Source organism: Lynx canadensis, chromosome C1, assembly GCF_007474595.2.
Source record: "Lynx canadensis isolate LIC74 chromosome C1, mLynCan4.pri.v2, whole genome shotgun sequence".
Lineage (NCBI taxonomy): Eukaryota > Metazoa > Chordata > Mammalia > Carnivora > Felidae > Lynx > Lynx canadensis.
The window spans coordinates 43,248,763-43,271,286 of record NC_044310.1 but is presented as its reverse complement, the minus strand read 5'-3'; the positions used below and the strand labels follow the sequence as shown (position 1 = coordinate 43,271,286).

The 22,524-nt window shown below is 39.1% G+C and overlaps 1 protein-coding gene across 2 annotated transcripts in view; it reads right to left on the bottom strand.

Moving 5' to 3' along the window:
- The window catches only part of DIO1 (iodothyronine deiodinase 1), a 39,499-nt gene extending 17,595 nt beyond the window's left edge, over positions 1-21,904 (bottom strand). The window contains exons 1-2 of one of the 2 annotated variants that reach the window (XM_030324255.1): positions 21,828-21,862; positions 18,604-18,726 (exon numbers count right to left, since the gene is read on the bottom strand). The gene's annotated coding sequence lies outside the window, so the exon portion shown is untranslated. Of the gene's footprint in view, positions 1-18,603; positions 18,727-21,827 lie in introns of both variants that reach the window. The other variant, XM_030324256.1, reaches the window with a different exon arrangement.
- Between the last annotated feature and the right edge of the window lie 620 nt (positions 21,905-22,524).

The window sequence follows — 22,524 nt, the reverse complement described above, 5'->3', positions numbered from 1 at the left end:
GTCCTGGGACAGAAGGTGTCTGCCTTCCTGTCAATGGAATGGAAAATTCCAAACCGAGGGCTCAAAGGTCTCTTCTAATTATTATCATTTCTGATCCTTTGCCTTAACCTTTGAGAGATCCTTGGACTGAGAGACTTCAGATTTTAAATCCTCCCTCTGATAAATTTTCAAAAACCAATACTTATAAAGATCACACTTAAAGGGACTCTTTGGTCCTTTAGAAAGGCTTTGTTGTAAGTAACTCCTAACATTAATCGTTCTTTTAATAATGTAAATTGTTCCTTTACTAATGAGAGATGGCTTTCCCACTCACAGCTTCTTACTTGGTGGTTGAATGTTTCTGGAGGCATAGCCTCCCCTAGAGGATTTTGGGCCTGGAAACTCCCAGGCAGAGACAGAGCTGGGTTATCCCCAAGAAAACCTGGACCTGTGTGTGTGTGTGTGTGTGTGTGTGTGTGTGTGTGTTGTGTGATATAACTACAACACTCTGCACTCAGCAGGGTGGCAGTCCAGAGTGGGGAAAAGACAAGTAAGCAAAAAGTTATCATTTTAGCATATGAAGCATAGAAACAGAAGATGGGTGGGGGGCTTGGAAACGTGGTGGAGGGCAGTTAATGCAGTTAATTCTATTTAGAGAGGTCAAGAGGACTTCCCCCAAAGTGATATCTACGCTGAAACCAGAAAGGCAGAATAGCAAGCAGTAAGCCAGGCAAATAGGGACATTGGTCCTAGTGGACGGAACCACATGTCCAAAGACCTAGAAGCCAGAGAGAGCATGGCCCACTGGAAAAATTAAAAGAAGAATCATAGAAGCTCAGAGCTGGAAAGCATTTTAGAAAACATCTAAAACGACTTTCCTTTTAAGCAGGGAAACTGAGGCCTAGAGAGGGGAAGAGACTGAAGGCCAATTCTGCAATTAACTAATGTCCTAAAGAGTTCACAAAGCTTGAAGTTTACCCCTCCCTGACGCATTTGCATACCTGTGCATTAGGGCAGAGGGAAGAAAGACTTGAAAGGTGACTGTCATAGCCATAAAGGTGTTAACCTTGGCCTCTAGCACACTAACTCTATTTAGAGAAGAAAAAACACCTCCAAAAGCTGTTCTGTTTCTAAGCATCTCACTGTAAATGCCAAGCTGTGTCCCTAAAGTACAGCACCTGCCTGTTTGAGCAGTAATAACCCCTAATGTGTACATAGCATTTTCCCATACAAAGCATTTCTGTTATTTAAGTAGACTATTTTTTCAAGCAGTTTTAGATTTACAGCAACATTAAGCCAAAAGTATGGGAGTGCCCAACTACCCCTGGTCTCCATACTTGCACAGCCTCCCCTACTATCCGTATCCCACCAGAGTGGTACATGTGTTACAGTTGATGAGCCTATATTAACAAATCATTATCCCAAAGTCCATAGATTACATTAGACTTCACTCTTGGTATCGTACAATCTATGGGTTTTGACAAATCTATAATGATATGTACCACCATTAACGTATCATAAAGAATAGTTTTGATGCCCTTAAATCCTCTGTGCTCCTCCAGTTCATCCCTCCCTCTCCCCTAATCCCTGGCAACCATTAATCTTTTTAGTGTGTCCATAGTTTTACCTTTTCTAGAATGTTATATAGTTGGAATCTTACAGCATGTAGCCTTTTCAGTTTGACATCTTTCACTTAGTAATATGCATTTAAGAAACCCTCATGTCTTTTCAGGACTTGATAACTCATTGTTTTTTTTTAAACATTGGACAATATCCCATTGTCTGGATGTACCACAGTTTATCTGTTCACCTATTAAAGGACATCTTGGTTGCTTTCAGGTCTTGGCAATTACAAATAAAGCTGCTGCTATAGACTGTTTGTATCCTGCCCTACCCCTCCTCCCCCCCATTCATATGTTGAAACCTAATCCCTAAAGTGATGGTATTTGTTTTTTTGTGAGGCCTTGTAAGGTGATTAGGTAATTAGAGTGGAGCCGTAATGAATGGGTTAGAGCTCCTTCACCCCTTCATCCGTGTGAGGACACAAGATGACTGACTGTCTGGGAACCAGGAAGTGGGCCCTCACTAGATACCAAATCTGCTGGTGCCTTCATCTTGCACTTCCAGCCTCCAAAACTGTGAGAAATAAATTTCTGTTGTGATCCACCCAGTCTATGGTATTCTGTTATAGCAGAATTAATGGATTAAGACAGGTGCCATAAACAACTATACACAAGTTTCTGTGTGGACGTGTTTTCAACCCATTTGGGTAAAAACCAAGAAGCACAAAGGCTGGATCTTATGGTGAAAGTATGATTAATTTTAAGAGAAATTGATAAATTGTCTTCTAAAGTGCATGTGTCGTTTTATATTCCCATCATCAATGAATGAGAGTTATTATTGTTCCATGTCCTCACCAGCATTTGGTGTTGTCTGTGTTCTGAATTTTGGCCATTCTAATAGGTATGTAATAGTATCTCACTCTTGCTTTAATTTGCAATTCCCTAATGGCATATGATAATGAGCAGCTTTTTATACACTTATTTGCCATCCATATATCTTCTTTGGCGAGGTGTCTGTTCCAATCTTTCATTCATTTTAAAATCAGTTTGTTCATTTTTTATTGCTGAGTTTTAAGAGTTGTTTCTTTTAGATAATAGTCCTTCATCAGCTATGTCTTTTGTGAATATTTTCTCCCAGCCTGTGTGGTTTGTCTTCTCAGTCTCTTGACCAATGTCTTTTGCAGAAGTTTTTAATTTTAATGAAGTCTAGCCTACCAATTCTTTTTTTCACAGATTGTGCTTTTGGTGTTGTATCTAAAAAGTCATCACCAAACCCAAAGTCATCTAGGTTTTTTTCTGTGTTATATTCTAGGAGTTTTATAGTTTTGTGTTTTACATGTAGGTCTAAGTTCCATTTTGAGTTAATTTCTATGAAATGTCTGTGCCTAGATTCTTTTTTTTTTTTTACATGTGGATGTCCAATTGTTCCAGCACCATTTTCTGAAGACTGTCTTTTGTCCTTTGTATTGTCTTTGTTCCTTTGTCAAAGATCTTTTGATTATATTTGTGTGGGTCTATTTCTGGGCACTCTTTTCTGTTCCATTGATCTTTTTGCCTATTTTCCTGTCCATATCATACTGTCTTGACTACTGTATCTTTATATTAAGTCTTGAAGTTGAGTAGTGTCAGTCCTCCAGCTTTGTTCTTCTCTTTCAATAGTGCATTAGCTATTCTGGGTCTTTTGTCTCTCCATATAAACTTTAGAGTGAGTTTGTCAATATCCACAAAATAACTTGCTGGGATTTGCTTTGGGATTGTGTTGAATCTATAGATTAAGTTGGGAAAAACTGACATCTTGAAAACATTGAGTCTTCCTGTTCATGAACATGGAATGTCTTTCCATTGTTTACGTTCTTGTTTGACTTATTTCACCAGAGCTTTCCTTGTATAGATTTTTTATATATTTGGTTAATTTATATCTAATATTTCATTTTGGGGGGTGCTAATGTAAGTGGTATTATGACTTTAATTTCAGATTCCAATTGTTCATTGCTGTTATATGAAAAAGCAATTAACTTTTGTATATTAACTTTGTATCCTACAACTTTGCTATAAACACCTATTAGTTCTGGGAGGTTTTCTTGCCAATTAATTCAGATTTTCAATATTGTAATCTATGAACAAAAAAAGTTCTATTTCTTCCTTCCCAATCTGTATACCTTTTATTTCCTTTTCTTGTGTCTTATTGCATTCTCTAGGACTTCCAGTATGATGTTGAAAAAGAGTGGTGTTAGAAGGGATATTGGCAGAGGTTATTGGGAGGACATGACTGCCAGTTGACCCACAAGCTGGGCCTGGGAAATCAGAGGCTCCTTACCACCTCCCCTATCCTTGGAATGTGTGTGTCATTTGCCTTCCCTGTGTTAGAAGCTGCCCAAGGACACGGCCTTGAGATAGTAATGTGCTGTTGAGACCATCTGGATGGTATACATGACGAAACCCAGTTAACACCTCTATATAACTTTTAAGATTCTGGCAGGCAGGTGCAGAGATCTACTTCTCTTGTGGTTGCCCAAGACAAGCCTCATAAGTACGTTCTCTTGCTTACTGAAACTGCCACCTACCAATCTGGAATAGTCTGCCTCTTTCTTCAGTCTCTCCTTGCCCTCTGTGTAAAGGGGCCAGGTTGTGGACCAACAGGGTGCACTCTTGCCTTGTTCCTGATCTTGGTGGGAAAATATCTAGTTTCTCACCATTATGTATGATGTTAGCTGTAGGTTTTTTGTAGATGTTCTTTATCAAATTGAGAAGTTTCCTCTGTTCCCTTTTCTGAGAGTTTTTATCATTAATGGGTGTTAGATTTTGTCAAATGCTTTTTCTGCATGTATTTTGCTATAATCGTGTGATTTTTCCTTAATCTGCTGATGTAATGGATCACATTAATTCATTTTTGAATGTTGACCAAGTCTTACATACCTGGAATAAATCTCACTTGGTCATGGTGTGTAATTCTTTTTATACATTGTTGGATTCAACTTGCTAATTTTATTGAGGATTTTTGCACCTCTATTCATAAAAAATGTTGGTCTCTAATTTTCTTTTTTTGTAATGTCTTTGCCTGGTTTGGGTATTAGGGTAGTGTTGGTTTCATAGAATGGATTAGGAATTATTCCCTCTGCTTCTAATTTCTGGACAAGACTGTGGAGAATTGTTATAATTTCTTCCTTCAATGTTTGGTAGAATTCACCAGTAAACCAGTGGGTTCATTTGGGTCTGGTGCATTTTCTGTTTTCAAAAGTTATTATTTATTCAATTTCTTTCTTTATTAAAAAAACTTTTTTTAACGTTTATTTATTTTTGAGAGAGAGAGACACAGAGCGCAAGCAGGGGAGGGGCAGAGAGAGAGGGAGACGCAGAATCCGAAGCAGGCTCCAGGCTCTGAGCTGTCAGCACAGAACCCCACACAAGGCTCAAACCCACAGACCGTGAGATCATGACCTGAGCTGAAGTCGGAAGCTTAGCCAAGTGAGCCACCCAAGTGCCTCTTGATTCAATTTCTTTAATAGATATAGATCTATTCAGATTGTTTATTTCTTCTGGTATGAGTTTTCACACGTTGTGTCTTTCAAAGAATTAATCCATTTTATTTTGGTTATTACGTGTGGGCATAGAACTATTTAGAGTATCCCTTTAATATCCCTGGGATCTCTAGTAACGTGCCCTCTTTCATTTCCAATATTAGAATTTTTTCTTAGTTAGCCTGGCTAGAAGTTTATCAATAAACCTCTGGTTTTTGGCTTCCTTGATTTTCTCTATTGAATTCCTGTTTTCAATTTCATTGATTTCTGTTCTAATTTTTATTATTTATTTTCCCCTGCTTACTTTAGAGTTAATTGTCTCTCTCTCTTTTTCTAGTTTCCTCAAGTAGAAGCTTAGATTACGGACTTTAAATCTTTCTTCTTTTCTAATTTTCTAGGTATTTTTCTCTTATTGATTTCTAGTCTGATTCCAATGTGGCCTGAGAGCATATATAATATAGTTTCTACTCTTTTAAATTTGTTAAGGTATATTTTATAGCCCAAAATGTGGTCTATCTTGGTGAATGTTCCATGTAAGTTTGAGAAAAATGTATATTCCACTGTTGTTGGATGAAGTAGTCTATATATGTCGATTATATCCACTTGACCAATGCTGCTGTTAAGTTCCACTATGTCCTTACTGATTTTCTGTCTGCTAGATCTGTCCATTTCTGATAGAGGGACATTAAAGTCTCCAACTATAATAGTGGATTCCTCTATTTCTTCTTTCAGTTCTATCAGTTTTTGCCTCATGCATTTTAATGCTCTGTTGTTAGGCACATACACATTAAAGATTGTTATGTTTTCTTAGAGAATTGATCCCTCATCATTATGTAATGCTCCTTCTTGGTAATTTTTCTTGCTCTGAAGTTTGCTCTGAAATTAGTGTAGCCATTCCAGCTTTCTTTTGATTAGTGTTAGCATAGTGTATCTTTCCTCATCCCTTTACTTTTGTAAAAATAGAGTTATTATGTAAACAGTTATTGGAACGATATGATCTATATAATCACTGTTCCTATTACTTTTTTACTTTTGATTTTTTTTTGTGGTAAAGTACACAAAACATAAAATTTACCGCCATAAACAGTTTTAAGCATACAATTCAGTGGCATTAAGAACATTCACACTATTATACAACCATCATCATCATCCACCCATATAACTCTTTCCATCTTGCAATTCTGAAACTATATTCATTAAACAATAACTCCCCATTCTCCACATCCCTCAGCCTCAAGCAACCACCATTGGTTTTTTGCCTGTGAATCTGACCACTCTCAGTACCTCATATAAATGGAATCATAGAATATTTGTCTTTTTTGTGACCGGCTTATTTCACTTAGCATAATGTTCTCAAGGTTCATCCATGCTGTAGCATATTGAGGAATTTCATTCCTAATTTAAGGCTGATTAATATTCCAATATATGTATTCCACTGTATGGATAATATGTATAATATTCCAATGTATGTATGTAACACATTTTGCTTATCCCATCTACTGATGGTCACTTGGGTTCCTTCCATATTTTAGTTATTATTGTGAATAATCGGCTACGAACATAGGTTTTTAAGACCCTGATTTCAATTCTTTTGGGTATATACCCAGAAGTGGAAGTGCTGAATCATATGGTAATTCCACTTTTAATTTCTTTAGGAACTGTTTTCCGTAAAGGCTTCATCATTTTACATTCCCACCAACAGTGCACAAGGATTTCAATTTCTCCATATCCTTGCCAACACTAGCTATTTTGTGTTGTGTTTTGTTTTGTTTGTTTTCTTTTTGTTTTTATACTATCCATCCCAATGGGTATGAGATGATGTCAACATTAATATTTAAAATTTTAATGGTTATGTATTTCTTTCAATTTGTATTACCTATAAAAAGCACACCAAAACTGGGGCACCTGGGTGGCTCAGTTGGTTGGGCATCTGGCTCTTGGTGTCGGCTCAGATCATGATCTCATGGTTTGTGGGTTTGAGCCCTGCACTGGGCTCTGCGCTGATGGCATGGAACCTGCTTGGGATTCTCTCTCTCTCTCTCTCTCTCTCTCTCTCTCTGCACCCCCTACAAAATAGGTAGATAAACTTAAAAAAACCCCTATCATTTCATAGTTATTATCACTTAGGGTAAGACCAAAGTAGATAGTATAGTGGTGAGCTACGTCTTCAGAAAAGAGTTAAGTTAAACAGTCCTTCTTGTGAGATTGGCGCTTTACTGGGGCTCGCGAACTTGGATTTTAGAAGGGTTCCCACCACGGAAAATAGTGGTTCACTGTGAAGGAACTGTTTATGAAAACAGTGTGAACACCTGCTGAACACCTTATGCCGAACACCTGCTTTCCTTCTGGGACTCTGGAATTCAGGTGTGTGCTAGACAGAGGATGCCGATGTGACCAGCTCCCAGTAAAATAAAACCTTAGGTACTGAGTCTCTGATGAGCTTCCTTGGGAGACAATATCTCATACATGTTGTCACAACTTTTTCTCTGGACTGGTTTTCTCTGGACTTTGCCCCTTGTGCCTTTTCCCTTTGCTGATTTTGTTTTATATTTTTCGCTGTGAAAGCATAGCTGTGAGTATGACTATATGCTAAGTTCTCTGCGACCTCCTACAGATCACTGAGACTTGGGGTGGACCTATGATACACCATGTTACACAGCCTGCCCATAAACATTTCAAACCTCCAGCACTTCTGTTATTTTCAGTGATACATTAACCGTCACTTCAGAAAGCTGACAACTGTTTATAATGCAAAGTAGGTATAAACATGTTTCACTGAAATCTAGAAAGGGATTAAATATGTTTTGCCTTTCCTTTCCAATTGCAGATATGTGTTGGGAGTTGGGATTCTTGGTGCTGTAGCACTGAAACCAAACAACAGACTCATTTTATTATTCTAGAAACAAATCCTTATCTTAAATAAAGAGACAATGAGGGGTGCCTGGGTGGCTTAGTCAGTTACGCGTCTGACTTCAGCTCAGGTCATGATTTCATGGTTCATGAATTCGAGCCCCGTCTTGGACTCTGTGCTGACAGTTCAGAGCCTGGAGCCTGCTTCGGATTTTGTGTCTCCCTCTCTCTCTGCCCCTCCCCCCTGCTCACGCTCTGTCTCTCTCTCTCTCTCTCTCTCAAAAATAAATAATAAACATTAAAAAAAAAAAGACAATGAGCTTAATATATCTGTGTTACTGATTGATCATGTATTGTTCCATTATTCTCACTAAAAAGTTTTTTAGATATGTATTTGTATAAATAGATTATTACTTTTATATTTTATCATTTATTTTCTTAATTTTTAATGACTTTGATTTTCATTGTATTTATTAGTATAGCTACATTCTATTAATGGCAAGAGATCGTGGTTTTCCATTTCATGGAGGTTGATATACAGTTTCTCTCTAAAATAAACATATTTAGGGGCGCCTGGGTGGCTCAGTCAGTTGAACATCCAACTTCGGCTCAGGTCATGATCTCATGGTTTGTGGGTTCAAGCCCCATGTCAGGCACTGGAGCCTGCTTGGGATTCTCTCTCTCCCTCTGCCCCTCCCCTGCTTGCACTCTCTCTCTCCATCTCAAAAAGAAACATAACAAATAAACAAAAAAATTAAAAAATATATATATTTAAGTTTAAAGAGTGAGCTCACAAAACCATTAAAAAAAGAAGGAAAACGAGGATGTGGTAAGTGCACATAGGTGATGGTACACGAGATTTCACTGAATTGTCCTTTACTTTCTGTGCAGGCTTGGAATTTTGTTTTATTTATTTATTTTTTTTTTCAACGTTTATTTATTTTTGGGACAGAGAGAGACAGAGCATGAACGGGGGAGGGGCAGAGAGAGAGGGAGACACAGAATCGGAAACAGGCTCCAGGCTCTGAGCCATCAGCCCAGAGCCTGACGCGGGGCTCGAACTCATGGACCGCGAGATTGTGACCTGGCTGAAGTCGGACGCTTAACCGACTGCGCCACCCAGGCGCCCCGAAATTTTGAATAATAGAAACACTAGTTAAGAATTGCTAGCAGTATGTCAGCCTTTTGCTCACAAAACAACTAGCTTTTCCATGAAAAAACTATTTAATTTTTTTTAATGTTTATTTATTTATTTTGAAAGAAAGAGAGACAGCATGCAAAAGGGAGAGGACCAGAGAGAGAGAGGGAGACAGAGGATCCAAAACAGGCTCTGTGCTGACAGTGGGGAGCCTGATGCAGGGCTCGAACCCAGGAACCGTGAGATCATGACCTGAGCCAAAGTCGGACGCTTAACCCGCCTAGCCATGCAGGCAACCCCCCAAAAACTATTTTAATGTATTACTTTCACAGGAGATAAAGGAAAACCTCCAAACATTGACATGTAAGTGTACACACGCATAAATAATATCGTTGGGTAAAACCAAAATAGGGAGCTGGGCAAAATGGTTTGGGCAAATGTAAAAGTTAAAGCAGCCCTGAGGGAAAATGGCAATATCAGTTCTGTGATTGTGCAAGGAAGTCCGGAACATACTATAGGACAGAGCGGCCTATTCTGAGTTTCCTACATTGGGACAGAGACTCCTGGAAGGATATGTAAGGGGTCCTGTGTCGGCAGTGACTACTGGCTTCTGGAAGAATCAATATTAACTCTTTTCTGAAAAGATATCCCCTGTATCTTGGTGTCAACAATGACTGTGTGCATTTGAAAAAAGAGCCAAATAGAACCATTAGAAAAGAAAAAATATTTAGACCTGAGGATTTCCATAGATTAGGATAAAACTGATATGAGTATGCAAAGATTACCACCACGAGTAGTACAAAGAAACAAACCACCATGAGTGAGAGTCAGCAGAAAAAAGACATTGAAATCCTTAATTTCAGGTAGTGGGATTATCAAATACAGCCTATTTAAATAATTATAACTATGTGTTAAAAGTTTAATTCATTCATAGGAGCCAGGGAACCCTGACAACAAAGGCCAGCTTCTACCAGCAAACTATTAAGTATTTGCCTTCCTGGATTATTGGAAAAAAAAAAAAAAAAGCATTCATGGGTTATCCAAAATGATTTTTAAAGAACCAAACAGAACTTTTAGAAAATGAATACATAATGGCTGGATTAAAAACTCAGTGGGTGGTTTAAATAGCAGATTAAGAACCCCTGAAGAAAGAATTAGCTAGAATGATGTATAAAGAAATTACTTGGGATGCCATGCAAATCAAAGGATTTGAAAAACATGAAAAAATGTTATTTGAAAACATGAAAGAGAAGTTAAAGCAATTCAGAGTAACATTTACAAAAAGTAATCAGTACGCTGTTTTAGTGAAGCTATGGAACACACACACACACACACACAAAGACAAGAACAAGGAGAAGATCTTGAAGTAGGCATGGGGGGGGGGGGACAGGAAATAAGTAAAAGCAAGCAAGCAAAGAAAAAAAAAGTCAGAGGGAAGAAACAGTCCCCTACAAAGAAATGAGAATCATATTGACAGCAATTTTGAGTCAGCTTTCCTAGAAGCAGAGCCTGAGACAAGATCCTCCGGCACATGATTTACTGACAGGGCTCTCAGGAGAACCTCTAAGGTATAGGAAAGCAGGACAGGGCAAGGGAAGAAGCTAAGTAAAATGTGGTTTCAGGTGAGGTCTAGTCTTTCCCTGATCCCAAGAGGATGCTCTGGATCATGTATGGCACCACTGAGTTATATCAATTTGAGGCAAAGAGGGGTCAACCATTAGTATACTCCTATCACTCAGTTACTGGCTACACATATCACCTCCCAGACATTTCCAGACAAAGCAGCATCCTTCTGCTGAAGGGTAATTCTCCAGAGAAAAAGGAAGCCCTGAGCCATGAGTAATCACCACAGAAGTTGGGGAATGGATGTAGCAGGTAGTCATGAAGATTTAGGTGGGGCACCAAGTGCAACAGCAGAGTCCTCAGCAGCAACAATGGAAATCAGAAGGTAGTGGAATATCTTCAAAGTATTGAGGGAAAAAATAACTGGCAATCAGGAATTGTGTGCTCAACCCAACTGTCTTTAAAAAATTTTTTTTTTCCATTTATTTATTTTTTGAGAGACATAGAGAGACAGAGCACAAGTTGGGGAGGGGCAGAGAGAGAAGGAGACACAGAATCCGAAGCAGGCTCCAGGCTCTGAGCTGTCAGCACAGAGCCCGATGCGGGGCTCAAACTCACAAACTGTGAGATCATGACCTGAGCTGAAGTCAGACGCTTAACTGACTGGGCCACCCAGGCGCCCCCCAAACTGTCTTTTAAGAATGGGGAGGAGGGGTGCCTGGGTGGCTCAGTCAATGGAGCGTCTGACTCTTGATTTCAGCTCAGGTCATGATCTCATGGTTTGGGTGGTGAGTTTAAGCCCTGCTTTGGGCTCTATGCCTGCTTGGAATTCTCTCTCTCTGCCCCTCTCTCTCCCTCAAAATAAATAAATAAAAACTTAAAAAAAATCTATCAAATATTCCTTAAGAAAAGAAAAGAAAAGAAAAGAAAAGAAAAGAAAAGAATGGGGATGAAGGAAAGTATTCCTGAATAAACAAAAACTGAGTTTATGATCCTAGACTTCATTAAAATTACTTCTAAAATTTTCAGGAAGAAGGAAAATGCTCTCAGGAGGAATGTCTAAAATGTAAGCAGGCGTAGTGGCAATGAAACTGGTAAACATATAGGTAAATCTAAATAAATATGTTCTGAATAGAAAAATAAGAATAGAAATAAAGGGTTGGGCATCATCCCCCCAAAAGTGATTGATTTAGAGGGAAATATTACAGTTCCTAACAGGATGGAGACACCTGGAAACACCCCAGGAACCAAAGTGGTTGGTCCATCTGTCAAATTAATGTGAACACTGTGGGAGCTTCCCGGGCAACAGAGGGTGAGTAGGTCTTGGTGAAGGCACGGGACAGAGCTGACAACACCTAAGACGATGGCTGTGCACTGGGGACTGGAGAGAGGGTGGACTATCATGTTTCCATGTGTCCATTTGCTGTCCCATACATTCCACTGAGAGACCCTTTCACTTCCTCTTATTAAAAAAAACAACTAAACAAAAAAACCAGTAGCCAGCCCATCACTACTGCTGAAACCAGACCAGAGTGGGGCATGGTTAACTGAGATTCAGGCAGACTGGTAAGTCCTAAGTGGTCCCCCTTTTACAATCTCTCTCCATATCTCCAAGGACTGGGTGGTTCTAGATAAAGGTGACAATGAGCAGTGCCAGGACACTGATACAGAGTATGTAACACAGCTGCCCTCTCCACTCTTTGGTAGCTCTCCACACCTTTCTCTCCCAATTCATCACATAGAACACAGAACACAGGTGTTGTTTTGTTTTTGTTTTTTTAGGCTCTTCTCTCAGGTATTCATCACCAGGACAAGGGGCTAAAACCCCTAGGAGAGTAAGAGTTCATTCAGAAAGATAAAACACCGTCTTAAAGGAAAAGATTCAATTGAACAACCTACATCAAAGGAGGCAGTGGGGGGAGGGTCATCAGTTATTGCAGCGTGACCTAGCCTATCCTGATTCACAGAGGGAAACAAATATAGGGAAAAAGACTTTCGTGAAATCCCAACTAAAAACCACTATAATTAGAGAAATATGTAAGACTTCAGATTGAAAGTAAGATTGAAAAAACCACACCCAGGGGTGCCAGGGTGGCACCCGACTTCGGCTCAGGTCATGATCTCATGGCTCATGAGTTTGAGCCCCGTATTGAGTTCTGTACGGACAGCTCAGAGCCTGGAGCCTGCTTTGGATTCTGTGTTTCCCCCCTTCCCAGCTTGTGCTCTGTCTCTGTCTGTCTCTCAAAAATAAGCAAACATTAAACAAACCCAAAAACACACCTAGTCATATTATAGTGAAATTTAAGAACATTGGTCACAAAGAGAAATTTCTGTAAGTTTCCAGGGAGAAAAGGTAGATATCACATAATATTGAATGAGAAGAACAAAGTCAGATGACTGATACTACCCCAATTCAAGGATTACTATAAAGCTATAATAGTCAAGACAGTGTGCTATTGGCAAAAAATAGACAAGTATCAATGGAACAGAATAGGGAGCCCAGAAACAGAACCACATAAATATAGTCAAGTAATCTGACATAGGAACAAAGACAAGACAAAGGAGAAAAGACAGTCTCTTCAACAACGGTGCTGGAAGAACCAGACATCCACGTGCAAAACAATAAAATAAAATAAAATAAAATAAAATAAAATAAAATAAAATAAAATAAAATAAAAGTCTAGGCACAGACTTCACACCTTTCACAGAAATGAACTGAGTAGATCACAGACCTAACGTAAAACACAAAACTATAAAGCTTCTAGAATATAACATAGCAGAAAACCTAGATGACTTTGGGTTTGTTGATGATTTTTTAGATACAACACCAAAGATACAATCAATGAAAGAAAGAATAGGCTGGACTTATTAAAATCAAAACCTTCTGCTCTGTGAAAGACACTGTCAGGAGACTCAGAAGACGAGCTACAGACTGGGAGAAACATTTGCAAAAGACACATTTGATAACAAACTGTTACCAAAATATACAAAGAACTCTTAAAACTCAACAATAAGAAAACAAACGATCCAGTAAAAAAAAGGGGCAAAAACCTTAACAGACACCTCATCAAAGAAGACATACAGATGACAAATCAGCATATAAAAAGATGATCCACATTGTATGTCATTAGGGAACTGCAAGTTAAAACGATAATGAGATACCACCATCTGCCTATCAGAAAGGCCAACATCTGGAACACCCATACCACCAAACACTGGTGAGGGTGCACAGCAAGAGACTCTCATTCTTTGCTGGTTGGAATGTAGAATGGTACAGCTACTTTTCAAGTCAGTGTAGCAGTTTCTTAAAAAACTAAACATACCCTTACCATACAATCCAGTAATCCCGCTCCTTGATATCTACCCAAAGGAGTTGAAAACCTAAGTCCACACAAAACCCTGCACACAGATATTTATGGTAGTTTTATTCACAACTGCCAAAACTTGGAAGCAACCAAGATTTCCCTCAGTAGGTGAATGGATAAATAAACTGGGATACATCCAGACACTGGAAAATATTATTCAGTGCTAAAAAGGAAGGAGCATGAAAGGACATGGAGGAACCTTAAATGTATAGTATTAAGTGAAAGATGCCAATCTCAGAAGGCTACATATTGTATGATTTGAACCATATGACATTCTGGAAAAGGCAAAACTATGGAGACAGTGAAAATATCAGAGGATTCCAAGGGCTTGGGGTGGGGTGAACAGGAGAAACACAGAGGATTTGGGGGGGGGGCATTGAAAGTACTCTGTATGATACTATAATGGTGGATACATGTCATTACACATTTGTCCAAACCCAAAGAATGTACAACATTAAGAGTGAACCCTAATGTAAACCATGGACTTCAGATGATTATGATGTGTCAGTGTAGGTTTATCAACTGTAACAAATGAACCATCTGATGGGAGATATTGATAATGGAGAAAGCTGTGCATATGTGGGACAGGGGTACAGGAGAAATATCTTTCTCTCTTCCTTACAATTTTTCTGGGAACCTAAAACTTCTCTAAAAAAATATAATACAATACAATACAATACAATACAATACAATACAATAAGATACAATATAATACCACAACACAATACACGGTCCCACCTAGAAAAATGAGCAGATTATCTACAAATGGATAAAATGATAAGAACCATTGGAGACAAGTAGAAAAGGGAATAATATTTGTCAAGTGTTGAGGGAAAGTGACTGAATTTCATGTTCTGTTAAATTAATATTTAAACATGAGGGTAAAATAAATTTGAGATATTATGAGGCACATATAGCCATTGGAAGGTTTGCCACAGAGACACATCTTGAAAACATTATTACAGGAAACTCTTCAGCAAGAAGAGAAATGAATCCAGGAAAATGCCATGGGCTAAGGAAAATAAGAATGAGTGAGTTTGTTTGTAAAGTTTATCATTTTCTAAATGAGCAAGTGTCAGAATAGACAACAGAGCAAGTACCAGAATGTATATAATAACAATACAGAAACAAAACTCTAGAGAATGTGCCGGGGTATTTTCTTGTTCATTGGATAGTATGCATGACTTTAATAAGCTTCTAGAAAAAAATGAGTTAGAAGCAACAAAATAAAATGGATGTATCACTTTGAATTAGCAAGAAAAAAAATTAACCTAGCTAATGAAAGATAGTAAGGAATATGAAGAGGGCTTGGAAGTAAGTAATGTGCAAAAAGATGACTGAAGTGTCTAAATATAGAAAATAATCGCATTTAATGTAAATGACTTAGAAGCACTTCTGGAATGGAAGGAAGGGTAAGGATCTTGGAAAATTCACTCCTTTATAAAGGTGATGAGAACAATGGCAAAAATGGTCAAAATCAACTTTTTTTTCAGAATTCTTTAAATTAACCAGAGAAAAGCTTGCAATAATCTGAAAAGTGTCTATTCAAGAAAAACAGCTGAATCTTGGTAAGAGCTTTGTGATGTTTTAACTCACTCTATTCCCATGCCCCTCACACAGCTCCAGTTGAAAAACAACAGCTTTGCAACCATGGTTGCTGTGAAAAACAGCCATCAAGTACACACGGGAGGTGGAAGAATGGGTTGGGAGCTCTTCAAAAAAAGTCCTATCCTCAGAGAACTTCCATTATTTGACTTGTCTAATGACTTCCTTGGAAAGCTCCATTCTTGGGTCTTGGTTTTATTTGACCTAAGTCAGAGCTCACTCTATAAAAGCAGGGTATTTGTCAAAATATCAGTGGTAATTCTTCAACACTACAATTGTCTGAGGTGGTGTAATAAGTTTGGGGTAATGAGAGGCTGACCAAAAAAATTAAAAAGAAAAAAATTGAGGAATGAGACGTCCATAGGGGGTTTCGCAAAGCTCCAAAATATTCCTGGAAATCCAGAAGGCCATGTGCATGTGTGGGGCTGTAGGCATGCACAAGAAAGACCCAAGAAGGCCCTAATCTCTGTCTCTGGCTGACCTTGAGGCTCTGAACAAGTAGGAAGTGAAGGCTAAGAGCGGTCACCTGTCTGACTCAGCGTTGGAGGCATGAGCCAACATTCACACAGAGTCCCTCAGCAAAGTCTGAGAGACTTATTCCTTCCAGGCAGTTAAGGAAATCTGTGCAATCATTAGCTAACCACTAAAGCAACCAAGCAGAGACTTCAGTAGTCACACACAACAAAGAATACAAATTTTACAGCATTAGTTCAGGAAAGGAACCATGTGACCCAGCAATTCTACTTCTAGGTATATACCCAAGGGAAATTAAAACATGTTCACACAAAACTTGTACATGAATGTTTACAGTAGCATAATCCATGATAGCCAAGAAGTAGAAATGACCTAAATTCTGTTAACTGTAATATGATAAACAAATTGTAGTATATCCACACAATGGGATATTATTAAGCAATAAAAGGAAAGACATATTGATTGATACATGCTACAATATGGCTAAACCTTGAAAACATTATGCTAGGTGAAAGAAGCCAGTCTTTAAAAACTATATATTGGGATGAGCACTGGGTGTTGTATGGAAACCAATTTGACAATAAACTTCATATATTGAAAAATAAATAAATAAATAAATAAATAAATAAATACAAAACAAAAAAAAACTATATATTGAAAAAGTTTTAAAAACCTATATATTGTACTTTTCCACTTAAATGAAATGCCCAGAATAGGCCACTCTATAAAGACAGAGTAGATTAGTGGTTCCCAGGGACTATGAGAGTGGTGATGGGGATTGGGAATGACTGCTATGGGTACAAAGTTTCTTCTGGGGTGATGAAAGTATTCTACACTTGATCTTAGCCAAAAGGCCGAGAAGCGATTGTGATGAAAGTATTCTAAAATTATATAATTAGGCTGGATACACAGCTCTGTGAGTGTACTAATAACCACTGACTTGTACATCATTAAATTAGAAATTTGGTAACAAAATGTTAGCTAAAAAATCCCTTATACCTTGAAACTATAAGGCATGCTGTCAGATAAGCCTTGGATTGAAGAAGTCATTTGGGAAATTATAAAATATTTAGAAGTGAATAACAATGAAAGCATAATGTGTGTCACAGCTAAAACAATACCAAAAATACTTTCTTTTAATAAAACAAGAAAGAATGAAAAAATGAACTAAAGATTCAAATGCATGATGAGAAAAAGGACAATAGAGTAAGCCGCCCTCACAAGGAAATCATAAAGATAAGGAAAGAAAAGAATAAATTGGTGGGGTTGGGTGGATGGGTGGCAATGGAGAGCTAGAAGGAAAAAACAAATGACTCAAAAAATTTTCCTTGAAATGATTACTGAGATAAATAAATCTCTAACAAAATCTGATAAAGAATTAAAATCTCAAATAAACACTAGTAGGAATGGACACAACAGAGGGGCACCTGGGTGGCTCAGTCAGTTGGGCGTCCAACTCCTGATTTTGCCTTAGGTCATGATCTCATAGTTGTGAGATCGAGCCCCGGTGTGGGACTCCACGCTGGCAGTGCAGAGCCTGCTTGGGATATTCTTTCTCTTTCTCCCACAATCCCTCTCTCCCTCAAAATAAATGAATAAATAAACATTTTTTTTAAAAGAACAGACACAACAGAGATTTTAAAAATAAAATGAGATCTGAACAACGTGTCAGTATATTAAAAACCTTAGATGACATGTACCTTTCTGACAAATATCAAGATACTGAAGTTGGTAAAAAGGAACAGAAATTTGAAAAGATCAATGTCCATTTAAAATTGAAACTCTAGGGGCGCCTGGGTGGCACAGTCGGTTAAGCGTCCGACTTCAGCCAGGTCACGATCTCGCGGTCCGTGAGTTCAAGCCCCGTGTCAGGCTCTGGGCTGATGGCTCAGAGTCTGGAGCCTGTTTCCGATTCTGTGTCTCCCTCTCTCTCTGCCCCTCCCTCGTTCATGCTCTGTCTCTCTCTGTCCCAAAAATAAATAAACGTTGAAAAAAAATTTTTTTTAAATTGAAACTCTAACCCCTAACATCTTTCCCACCAAAATAATCCTAGCCTCACATCACTTTACAAAAGAGTTTAGCCAAACTTTCAAGGGATTGATAATACTTGCCTTGCACAAGATTTCCAGGAAATAGCAAAAGAGAGAATGCCTCTCAGTTCATTTTATGAAGCTATATAACCTTAATTTGAAAGCTGGATAAAGACTGTACAAGAAAAGTATAGGTCCATTTCACTTATGGACATAGATCTAAAAATTCCTGGAATTCTCAGCAACATTAGCTAATGAAATGCAACAGAATCCAAGCAGTTTGCCATTTGTGTTCAACGGTTCTCAAGACCACCCTCTGGTTCAATTACAGTTAAAAGGATACAGTTGAAAAGATACTACAGTGAAAGGATACAGATTAAAATCAGCACAGAAAAGGGACACAGGGCAGGATGTAGGAGAGACCAAGAGAAAGCCCCCAACTGTCCTCACTCAGTGAGGTTTACAGACATTGCTTAATTCTCCCAGTAGAAATGGGTGGCAAAATGGAGAAACACTCACCCAGCATTGACGTCCAAGGCTTTTGACGGTTGATCATACTGGCATGACTGACACTTTCTTGTGGCTGACCTTCAGTCTCCAACATCTCCAGAGGTCAAACTGATACTATACGGCCCAAGGTATCTACCAGAATCACATTGTTAGTATAAATTATCTGGTGTGGCCCAAAGCCTCAGGTAAATAAGGACTCTCTTAATGGCAGGATATTCCAAGGGCTTAGAAGGGATCTTCCAGTAGCCAGGCAATAGACAAACTTTCATTTGAAATGTGCAGGATTTAGACAACTCAGACCTGCTGAGTTAATCATTTACTGCATAGCATCTTAAAGGACTAAAGTAGAAAGATCATGTGATTCCTCATTAAACGTAGAAAAGACATCTGATACAGTTCAGCATCTACTTAAAAAAAATTTTTTTTGGGGCGCCTGGGTGGCTCAGTCGGTTAAGCATCCGACTTCGGCTCAGGTCATGATCTCACGGTTTGTGAGTTCAAGCCCCGCGTCGGGCTCTGTGCTGATGGCTCAGAGCCTGGAGCCTGTTTCAGATTCTGTGTCTCCCTCTCTCTCTGACCTCCCCCGTTCATGCTCTGTCTCTCTCTGTCTCAAAAATAAATAAAGGTTAAAAAAAAATTAAAAAAAATTTTTTTTTAAAGATTAATTTGATATCTGCAAAGCCAAGATACTAACCTTCTGTCAATTTTTGTTCAAAGGCGAGTGGGGGTTATATAAATAAGACAGCATAGTTGCAGGTAGTTGCCAGCTAGGGTGGGAATCATGGTGGTGGCCCTACACAGCTGAGGTTTGGAAAACTCGCGGCTCCCTGTGGGCTTTGCAGAGAGATCTGGGTCTGAGCCTAAAGCTCAACCACTGGTTGTCTCAGGAAACAAGAAAAAAAAAAAAAAGCATGCATACATCTGTAAGTTTGTCATCAATTTTACAGATATAAAGGATGTGAAGTAAAAAATTTACAAATGACAATAAAATATAAGATATTCCTATTGCAAATCCCATCTAGCCAATTAGTTTTCATAGGATGCTTTCATTGCTTTTTGGCAAATACTTTTCTTCAGTCCACCTATGTTTGCAATTGAGAAATAGGATAGTTTGGACATGAGTGTTAATAATACTTTTCTTTAGGTGAAGGAGGAAGGTGAAAGTGAAAAAATAAACACATATGTCAAAATTTGACTTGTTTGTTCATGATGTTGTTTTTGAATACTCAAAGAATACTGCCTCAATTTTTTGTGTTATTCACAATATTACTACTACAGATACAACATGTATTTTTATATTTAACCTGCACTTTAACGTTTTCTCCATCACTTTCTTAAATCTAGACCAGGGGCTGGTAAACTGTGGTAAATTATGGCCAAACCTGGCCCTCTGCCTATTTTTATAAATAAAGCTTTTTGGAATACAGCCTGCCATTCATTTATACTTTTGCCTATGTCTACTTTTGTGCTACAACAGCAGATTTGACTAGTTGCAACAGACTCTGCTGAAATATATTTACTATTCTGGACTTTCTAGAAAAAGATTGCCAGCCCTGGTCTAGACAATTAACATCACAGTAAATCAATCCCAGACATGTAGCTTTTGCCTATTTCTGTGATGTAATTAATTTCACCACTGCTCATTTTAAGCTACCAATGTGACATCACTGAAGAGATTGGGAAGAGATTATCAGAAGCACACTGTATGTATAAGATAGATACAGCTTCAGGAGAATAGATAATGGTAAAATGTAGAGAAATACTTAGAAAGCAGTGTTTTGAACATTATTACCTCTGTTGTTAAAATAATTTATTGTTCATATAATTTCTTTAATTGTAAGCTTATATAATTTAACTTTAATAATGGCTGGATTTAATAACTGGCTCCTGAGAATAACAGGATTCCTGAGAATTTAGCAACCAGCTCTCACGAACTGGTCCGAGAATGCTCCAACACACCACTGGCCCGATCTGCACCCAGCTGTATGACCAAAGCCGAATCACTTAACCTCTCTATCAGACAGGGCATGCAATAGAATGCAGGCCAAGCCATGCTTCTCCACTTTGTCTCCCACGTACTGCTAACTACCGAGTATCTGGGACTAGCCCACTCAGTTTACAAAGTCTTTGAAATCTGTTATTTTGTCTTTTAAAATGTTTGCAGTTGGTTTACAAATTTTTATGATCAAATTTTGGTAGGGGGAGGGGGACACTTATACGAGTCTTGTGTCCTGTTTGTTGCAGGATGGCTCTGGCCTACACTGAGCAAGGGCCAGCGGCCTATTTCAGGTCTCCCTTGCCCACACGGTGGCTTCAAACAATCTTAGCCCTTAACACCGGGCGCATTAAAAAAGGACAAGAGGGCTGTGTGTTAGGAAATCCAAAAGAAAAAGATTAAAGCAGTCCTAGGGTCAGGGTGAGATGCTCCCACAGTGCCAGCAGCCCTCTCCTTGTGATGGGTGTTGCTCACGGGAGTGGTGGAGATGCTTTCTGGAACATGGCTCACCTATGTGGTCACCAGCAAAAAGCTAGGGGACTAAGTCAGGATCACATGCAGCATCTAACCAGAGTGTCCCCTTTACCTCCCTCATCCCTGTCCATCAGAGCAAGATGCTCCTCAGCTTTCCTTCCCCCTTCATGCTTCCCTCATTCTATCTGGGGTGGGAGGGTGGGATGGGTTCCATCTCTCACTGGTTCATTCCCCTTCAGAGCAGTAGAGGTGGAATTAGCATCAGCGGCTGAGCTCATCTACTTTATCATACTTGGGCAGACAAGTTAAGGACATCTGAACATTTGAGCTCAGTTTTTTACCCTTGACACCAATAGTCCACATTTTGGACTAGATACTTCTTTGTTATGAAGGGCTATCCTGTGCCCTGTAGGATGTTTAGAAGTATGAGGGCCAGGAGCACTCCAGTAGCACCCCACAAGTTATAACAATCAAAAATGACTTTAGACGTTGCCAAATACCCCCTAGGGGCAAAATATCCTACAGCTGAGAATCACTGTTTTAAACCAGTAATCTTTGATTCTTATCTCAGTTTGAGCCAAAACTTTTATATCATTATAACTAATAAACCGATATAACCTTTATTTCTGTTTCTAAGAGAAGAAATATATAGCCTAGCTGTTATCACCTCCCCCCAACACACACATTGACCACCAGCGATGGGACTGTTGCCATCTGACTGCTGAGCAGTCCAGTTCTAAAATTCCACCTGAGGGCTGCTTACTGGGGCCACTCGTGGTACCAGTGTGCCTTAGTGTAGGTTCCTCATATGAGTACTTCACTGGCAAGTGTGAGTCCAAGAACCGGGAGTGACGGACAGGGGTTATAAAGCAGGAAAGGAAGGAGCGCCGTTGCAAGGATGCATTATCAAATTGGCCACTTCCTGAGGCACTTGCTGCTCGATCCTACAAGAGAGTTAGAAAGCTGTATGAAATATCTGAAGAGTCTTTCTGAGGAGAAAAAGAGAGAAGCATCAGTTGCTGACCCCATCGGTCAAAAACGTGTCCATGAGGCATCAACCACTCCCCACCCCGGCCCTTCTGGGCTGTTCCTGTCCTGGTGCTGACCAGTTCCAACAGCCCCAGGACCCCATGGGATCAGGACACAAGCCATGAGGCAGGTGAGAACGCTGAGGCATGGGCCTGAGGTGAAGCCCACTTAGGTTCTACCTGCTGGAGTGGAGTAAGATACATGGTGATGAAATAAGCAGCAGATGAGACCAGGAGGATCTGAAATGGGGCATGAGGTGTTTAATATACTTGCCCACCTGAATTTGTGCATTGCGATTCATTCCTGATACCTATTCGACCAAAGTACCCTTCTCATATTCTAAGCCTCAGCTTTTTCTTTATAAAATGAGGATAATCACCTCAAGCTTGCCGGATTGTTTTGAGAATTAGAGATCCTGCATGTATAAAGCC